Here is an 8,555-nt window from a genome sequence, read left to right as displayed (position 1 = left end):
GGAGCGTCGTCCCTAACGCGAGCCCCTGGGTGCGCTGAACCGTTCAAAGGCCTCCGGTATAGGGTGGGGGTTTATTTGTTTTGTCTTCTATTAATTGAGGACACGCAGGGGAAGGCATGCAGGGGTGACGGGAATTGTGGAATTAAACACGGGAGAAATAAAGACTGAGTTGCTGCGCGCTCATTTCCGCTGTTCGGGAGCTGCTGTGCAGAGATAGCCAGTACTTTAAGTGTCCTACGCAAGTTTCTCCCTCCTCCTGTGGTTTCTCTGAAAGTCTGCTGAAAAGGCACCCCTCGTGATTCCCAGCAGCCAGAGAAACCTTGCCTCTCCTCTCGCCCGTATGCTAACTCGCCGCTTTCTCCCCTAAAGGGTTCTGCCAAAATCTGCTGTTTTGCTTGTCTCCTCACACGGACAGTGAGCAGGGCGCAGCCCCGCTCGGAGAAGGCAAGCTGACGAGATCCCCCCACGCCAGATGGGATTGCTGCTGCAGGGAGGGCGGACAGGGGCCGGGGCAGAGGCCGGCGGAAACCCCGCGGAAGGACAACCTTTGAAGTTCCGCGGGGAGGGGGGGGGAACAGGAGTCGGGACACGGAGTCCACTTTGGCCTCAGGGAGCCTTGGGGCTGAGATCCGCAGTCTGTCCAGAGACTTCCTCCGGTACTCAGCCGTACCTGCCTTTTCTGCTTAAGGCACCGCTCTGGTGCGTAGGGGAGGACTTATCAGCTGCTCACTTCTGAAGCCCTTGGCCCCACCTTGATGCGGTTTTCTCTTCCCAGTGTTCCCTGTAAAGCCAAGCAAAATGAAACGCAGTTGTCGTGATCTGATCCAAAAGATGTACCAGACCAACTCCGATCTCAGCAGAAATGTCCTTGTTTCAATTTCCTCTTAAGTCTACTGCTTTTTCTTCCCAGGCAGGCAGACCCGCAGCCACTGTTCTAACGTGCAGGGTGAAATGTAAGGTCATCGGGGCTTTCCTGTGCTCTAGGAAGCTTTTTATTATTGTTTGTTTGTTTGTTTGCAAGGGGGTGGACGAGAGAGGTCTTTAGCAAATACCTCTGCCATTAAAGCGTTTGTTATTTAGAACCTGCCTGTTCACTTTACCTAGCTGTGAAGGGGCGGGGTTCCAGGAAAGTACCTCTCAAAAAAACCCCAAAAAACAACAAAAAAAACCCCCAAACAAACAAACAAAAAAAACATAAATGAAACCCTCAGAAAAGAAAATGAAAAAATAGTTTAAAAGAGCCCCAAGACCCCCCCCCCCCCGCGCAATAAAATAAATACTTTTTTTTTTAAAGCCAAAACCTAGATACTACGCGCTTGTACGCGCTATTTATACCATACTCTCCAAAGCTTGCAGGCTCGATGGATAAGAAGCAGAGTGTTCCTGGAATCGGTTCAGAACGTGTTGTGATGTACGGATAAACTTCTGGAAAGTATCTGATGACTGTGCCCGAGTGCGCTGACCCGCCTCCCATCGATGGGAATAAAGCGATAGCATTCCACTTAAAGAAAGCCGCAGAACTTAATTAATTCGATGCTTTAATGGTTATAGAATCTGCAAAACACTAGTATTAATTTATACACTGGCATCTGGTTTCACTGAAACTCATGTCGAATGTGCAAACTACCCCAGCGGTCCTGGCTGCTCCCCGGGAGGGAAGGAGGAGCAGGCGAAGCCTCGGAGAAGGTGCCTCGCCTCGGGGCCGGCCGCCCTCCGAAGTGCAAGTCGAGTTCACGGCGGGCTGAGCGCGGGTGGGAGCTGACCCTGGCGCACACGCGCACACTCACCCACCCCACGGTGGTCCCACGGCCGCCGCTCCACACGCCGCCGGCCAGACAGAACCCGCGGGAGCAGCGGCGCCCGGAGCTCACACCTGGAGCAGAGTGACAGTCTCCACCCACACCCGGGACCGGGACCAATGTGTCGCATCGACGGGCCTTTAGCGCGATGGACACATGCCCTCGAGGCGGTTTGTCCATGTTTCCAAAATCACGCAGCAGAGCGACTGGAGTCGGCTTTTTCCGATTGTGAAATCTTAGCTTTAAGACAGAGAGTCTCCTTAAATCATGAGAATGACAGACTTGAAAGAGAAAATTGATAATGCTAATAAATAGAGTTTACTGGGAAGATGACATTTAGAAAAGGGTGAGGTGCCTCAAATTTAATTTTCGCTGGTGAAACAAGGCAATCCTAAAAGGCCACGGATGAAACGATTTTTATTAAACGTTTGTACTATTTTGGAAGCTCGGCCATAACTCATCCGCACTAAAATTTAACGACTTCGATTCATCAGAAAAGTTTGCACTTGGACTCTGCTTCAAAGACAGAACAATAACCCCAATGACAGACTATGATGATTTCCCCCCTCTGATTTGCAGTGGGTTGGTGTGTTCTTGTGCCCAGACCGAAGATTCATATTCAAATCCCGAAATCATAAAATTTAGGCTTTCGTATTTGTCTTTTCCAAACTGAAACTTGACTAAACCAGAGTCCCGGATCAAAAGAGCGCAAGAGCTACCAGTTTCTCAGGGGGCTGCAAAGCCACTTGCCGCATAGTTACTCTGACAGTATTACAGACAAGTTAGGCAACCTTGAGCAACACGTGTTGTCCCTGGGAACCCAATTATGTTGTTTCGCCTGAGATTTCCCTGTCAGCTCCGGTTTAACAAAAGTTGTACTCCAAGAAGTTTTCTCGGGAAAGGCGAGACAATATCGGACAAGGAGGATGAGCAGGGTTAGGTAGAAGGTGTGTTTGCTCCACTTAGAGATTTGTTGCCGCTCCCAACTTGGCTTTGTTTTTCCTCCTCCAGTGACATTAAACCAGAGAAGACAAGTGCAGAGCTAAAGGCGCGTTCAGGGTGGCGATGCCGGGGCTTTGCCTGAGTAAGTGCGGCATCACTCCATAAGTTTGCATCTCGGACAGAAGTGGCAGGAGAAAGTGATGGGTTTTCACACGACAGTATCTAATTTCCCTGAGGGACAAAAATACCTGGGTGACATCCCCGAGTCCCGAGCCCGGCTGGCGCGGCCGGGGCAGCTCAGCCTCATCTCTCCTCACCTGCCAGGAATAAAAGGAAAAAAAAGAAAAAAGAAAAAAAGGAAAAAAGAAAAAAGTGTGTTTTCTTTCACTGCCCAGGGTGTTCCCGGCCCCGTCCTGATACCCTGACACCCAGTGCCTGGATGCGCAGGGGAGATCAAGCCGGCAGAAAACAGCTCGGCCTGTGTTTATTCTCCAGGCTTGAAATCTAAAGAAAGTGTCTCGTTGCTTCTTGATCTTTTCCCTTCCCTGACCTGGGAGGACTCTCCCTGCCCGCTCCTCCTGTTTTAATCCATGTCTGCGGGACTCCGACTAACCCTAGATCTGTTTTTAAAACGTATTTAAACTGAAGAATTTGCTGACACATAAATAAGCCATCAAGGCTCTCGGAAGCTCATGAATCTTTGACTGAAGTATGTGTGGGGACTTACTTGTTCCACGTCGTGATACTTTAAAAACTTTCACAAAGACGACTCTGGACAAAAAGCACCTCTGTTTAACAAGATAATTCTTGCTTTCAGTTTTATTTCTATTTTCAACTTCCTTTTCTTTTGTCCCGTGACATGGCGCTTTTTTCCCCCTCGGGGACTCCTTTCTCTTCTTTCTCCCCTCCTATTCTGAACTGTTTTACAGCCCCGCTTTGTTACTGTCAGGAAAAAATGTCTGGAGAGCCCTGTCTCCTAAAGAAGGAACAGAAAAGGGAGGACTGGAGCTGCAATGTTGCCTATGCATGCAGAACATCCCAATCTGTTTTTGTGCATTGAGTTGGGGAGAGGGCAGCAGGGAGCATGCACCCAGCCTTAGCCGGACAAAGGGAGGCCGGACAGCTGCGCACCCGCCACAAAAGATTCACTCTTCTGTCAACTCTGTTTACTTAGTGTTGTTTCTGACCTCTGTGCTACACTTGTTGCTAATACATATGCTTATCAAACCATTTTAATTGGCTTTCTTCATAACATCAGTGCCAGCGCTTTTTTTTTTTCCCCACACATGTGTTTCCAAACAACTTAATTGACTTCCCTAATATTCATCTTCTTGAACTCCGAACAACGGGTTTCTTCCCCCATACTTCCCAATGTCCGGGAAAAAGGCCCAGGAATGTCTGCACAGAGACACCTTCACCTTTCGGAAGGGCTGGCTGAGCAGGGAGATGCAGACGCGGAGGTCACTTGCACCCCGAGGGGACAGCCGTGTCACCAGCGTCGCTTTGGCTGGCACGGCCGATCTGAGCTGGGCGTCATGAAGTGGCTGCGGGTAGATGGGCGCTATGGCTAGCCTCGTCGTATTTTAAATGTGGGTTTGCTTTGGTTCATGGCACTCGGTGGACTGGTGCCAGCCCCAGAAGACCCAACATCACCTTCGGAGCTGCCCATAGATCAAGACTGCAGCGACCTGACCGGGGCCGCCGGGCTGAGTGGGCGCGCAGGGCCCGCGGACATCCTCCGCGTGCAGAACCTCCCCGCCACAGGTAGAGCTGCGGGGTCGGGGACACCCCGCTCCTCCGCCCCTCACTGAAAACCTGTGTCCAGGGAAACCCGCCCCCACCTCCCTTTCTCAGCGGGGAGACTCTGGGAGCTCAGGGGTGCTCCGAAATGGAATGCAGGAGGGGGTAAACAGCAACCAATCTGCCCCCTCCAAATCACCGAGCCCAGAGCATCACTCCCCACAGCCTTTACCATCTCTATTAATGTATTAATCGCTTTGCTCGAACCTCTCCCCTCTCTCTTTTTTTTCTTTTTCTTTTATTTTTCTTTTCTTTTTCTTTTTTATCAATTTGGTAATTAATTGTTGCACTAGGGTTTGTAATGGAAACAATCCCGCGAGGCCGGATGGTTGTTATGATTTGCTTTCTTTAGCGTTTCTCCCCCTTCGTGAGCATTGTTCGCAGTGACTGTCTGGGCTCAGATATGATGTTGGGACAGCGCCTCCCTTGAAATGGAAACAGAGGCCTGAATAAAGAAGGGTGGAAAAAAAGTACTTTGTAGTCTGCATCGTCCATCTTTAATTCAGAGACGCATCTATACTCCTGGGAGCGCCGCCTTTGATCTCTTTGATTTTTACACCAGATCTGTTATGGACTAAAATTCCTAGGTTTTCCATAGAAACATCTCCATTCCTTCGGGATATTGATGTTTTCTTCTTCCTAGGGGTTATGATATGGTAAATCAGATTCAGAAAAGCATGGACAATGCCAGCATTCATGGGTCGGGGGGCGGGGGTGGGGGGGCGGGAGCCTCTCTCTCTTCTCCCAATGAATCAAAATATTGTTTATTCTGTTGCTCTTTAAGCCCAGTCACTTCAGCTGCCTTTCAGTGCCTTCAACTCTGGACGAGGGGCAGCAGCAGCAGCAGCAGCAGGTTGCGTTGCCATGGGGACCCTACTGTATGGCAGCAGCGCCAGCCCCAAAGACAATGCCTTGCAAAGGGGCTTGAAAAGTGAGGTTTCTCCCTTTGCCACGCAGCCACTTCCGATAGAGCAAGCATTCTCCTTTCGGGACCCTCATCTTGTCACTAGAACAATGTCTATCTTCGCCTGCCAATTTTTTTTTCTCTATCCTGCCTTTGATCTATAAAAAATCAAAAGAACAAAGTCAGGGGAGAATAGGGGGCTTTTTTTGTTGTTGTTGATGCACAGAACAGGCTTTTATAATTTGGGTCTACTTTTGTGTCTGAGAATTGCAGGGGCAAGGAAAGAGGGTAGTTTATTCGTGTGTTGGGCTCTCTCCATCCTTGCTGACCCCAGGCATGGCGTGTGCCAAAGGCACTCCTCCCTTTCTCCTCCTCCTCCTCCTCCCCAAAGCAGCCAGGAGTAAGAACAGGTGCTGCCCTTCGTGACTGTGCCCCCTCCCCAGCCTGAGAGCTCTCCTGAAGACTGGGACCTTCCCACCTGCCAGGACCAGGCCACCTCTGGGGTGGCACCGACCTTTGCTCAGGGTCAAGTTAGGATCCCCCAAGCCTACTAATTAATGTTGATATTAATACAGAGATGTGTACAAATAACAGCATGCCCATCACAGTGCATTTTAATTCATTATGCAAAAGGATGGTGTTTTCCAACTCAGGAGTTTGCGTACACGTTACAGGAATGAATGTGAAACTAACACCTATTTCTTGGAAACCATGCAAATCTGGACAGCATGAGGCCCTGAGATGCGGAAATCTCATCTTTACATGATTGGAAAGAAAAGAAACTGGAGTGTCCATGCAAATATGCAAGTGTACATTTGATTTCTTTGTTTGTAAGTGGCAACAGGCATTGTCACGCATGTGTAGGGCTGACTATAAATAATCCTAGATGCAAAACTGGGTCTAGTTCTTGTTCTTTCCATGAGGACAAGTGACTGGTTAGGTTCACATGTGACTCTATGCATGCAATTCTCTGGGAATTAACCTTAATCACTCAAGCTCAGCTCAGTTCCTTGCCTCACTTCGAACAGTGGGAAGTGTTGATTTCTCTAAAAGGATTGTATTACGACTACTTCCTTTTCATTAAAATGCCAGCAAAGGAAACAACAGAAACGACTGGTCTGCACTGTATCGGTTACACTTGGCTTTGGTGCCTTTGACTAAAACATGTTCCCACACGATTCAGTGATTAACTCCATCACAGACTGGTTTCCTACTTTGAAGGAGCATATTTCTGGGCATGACAGAGTAGGTTGGGGAGAAAGTGAAAATTAGAGGAAGGTTTCAAGAAACTCAGACATCCTTGGCGTGAATTTACTCTGTCTCTGGCTACCTTTTCTATTTTGGAAAGAAAAACACCAGTTTCAAACTGTCTAGTTAAAGTCAATTAATTTTAGACAAGGGCATCTGACCCCCTGTCTGGATTTGCGCTACTGGGGAATGTTTGCTATGGACCATCAATGGGGCAGAGGCACTCCTGGCTGAAGGACTGTGAACAGAGGTTAGGAGCAAGGTGGCTTCTCAGGGCACAGGGCCCCTGCTTCTGACTTTATGTCAGACAGACATGCAACCTTTTCCCAGCACAACAGACTTATGGGTGGACATGAGGGAGCGTTAGGGCACTGTATGCTCCATCAGTGTGCCATGGCAGTTTCAGATCTGGCTGTAAATCACAACTGGGACGTTACGGGTGCACCATCCAGCATCTGGACACAGCCACGTTTCTACTGCTGCATCACTCTGGTGGCACCTCACTCTTACAACTGTCTCCTTGCAATTTCCTATGACCTGCGTGGGATTTCTGGACCCCGGTTCCATGCCAAGCCCTCAAAAGCCCTCAGCTGACCCTTTGCCATATGGAGTATATTCCCATGCCTCAGCATCTGTGCCCAGGAACTGTAGAGATTAGTCTGTCATAAAAATGGTTACTGAGGCTGTGCATTTGCATGGCATACGGAGGACTAGGGGACCATAACATCCACTTGCAGACAGTATCTGAGTCTTGGAGAGAAGGGGAAGAGACAGGACTATATTTCACCTGGGAGAATATGTAGCAGGCCTGGGGCCCAAGATCAACTCACCTTCCCTCCTCCTCCCATTCCCCCTCCCTCCCTGGCCCTGATTCCCTGGGGAACCAGCTTCCCACCCTATCTGGTCACATACACTTCCCAAGATTAATTGTTGGGTCAGGGCGGATTCACCATTGTGTCAGACTACAAGCGCCTTTCTCTTCTTTCTTTTTTTAAAGAGTCAAACTTCAGGCTCCACTCACTTCCCTCCTCCTCCATATATTAGGGTGGAGGGCTGCTACCTCGATCAGACCTTCTGGGCTGAGAGGCATCAGCTATGCCTTTTAACTGTACAATTACACACACTCCCTAAATGTTGTTTTAATAACGGTGTTTGAAAAAAGCAGCAGTGTTTTGGTGTTTAGAAAACAGTGAGATGCCCAGAGCAGCTCATTCTTTCCTTGACACACACACTCTGGACAACTTGGGGCGGGGATGGTGATGGTGAAAACGCATCTAGCTGTATTCCCCCTGCTCCAGGCGACCTCCATCTCCCCGAGACTTCCCGAGTCCCCTCCAGGGTAGTGCAGGCTGGAGGGCGCACGGCGGGCGGCCGTGGGCAGGGACGGGACTCGGTGAGCCCTGGACGAGGAGCAGTGGCCCAGCCGTGGGGACAGGAGCCTGCACGGAGAGCCAGGCAGAGCCCAGAGTGGGGCCAAGGGCGCAGGGAGGCGATATCTCCATGCTTACTTCAGCGCAGGGCACAGGAGCACAGCACACGGTTGGGGCGGCCGGACTGGCATCACCCGGTGCTCCGGTCACCTCCCCCGCAGCCGGCACAGCCGCGCAGCCCGGATGAGGAGCGGGAATAAGGATGCTGCGCGGTTCATCCAGCCTCCCGCTGCTGCCCCGCAGCGCCCGGCCCTTTCGCTCCGCTATCAGCAAACGCGCGGAGACGACGGGGGCAGCGCCCGTCGGTCCCCCGGGGCAGCAGCGGCACCCTCGGGCTGCAGGGAGCGGCGGGTCCCGGGGGGAGAGCCCCTCCGTGCACCCGGTACCGGCCGTTCCCACGGGCGGTCACTAGCCACGTCGCTCTCGGGACTC

This window comes from Colius striatus, chromosome 12, assembly GCF_028858725.1.
Source record: "Colius striatus isolate bColStr4 chromosome 12, bColStr4.1.hap1, whole genome shotgun sequence".
NCBI classification, from domain to species: domain Eukaryota; kingdom Metazoa; phylum Chordata; class Aves; order Coliiformes; family Coliidae; genus Colius; species Colius striatus.
The sequence above is the reverse complement of the archived record's forward strand: the minus strand, read 5'-3'. Positions refer to the sequence as shown.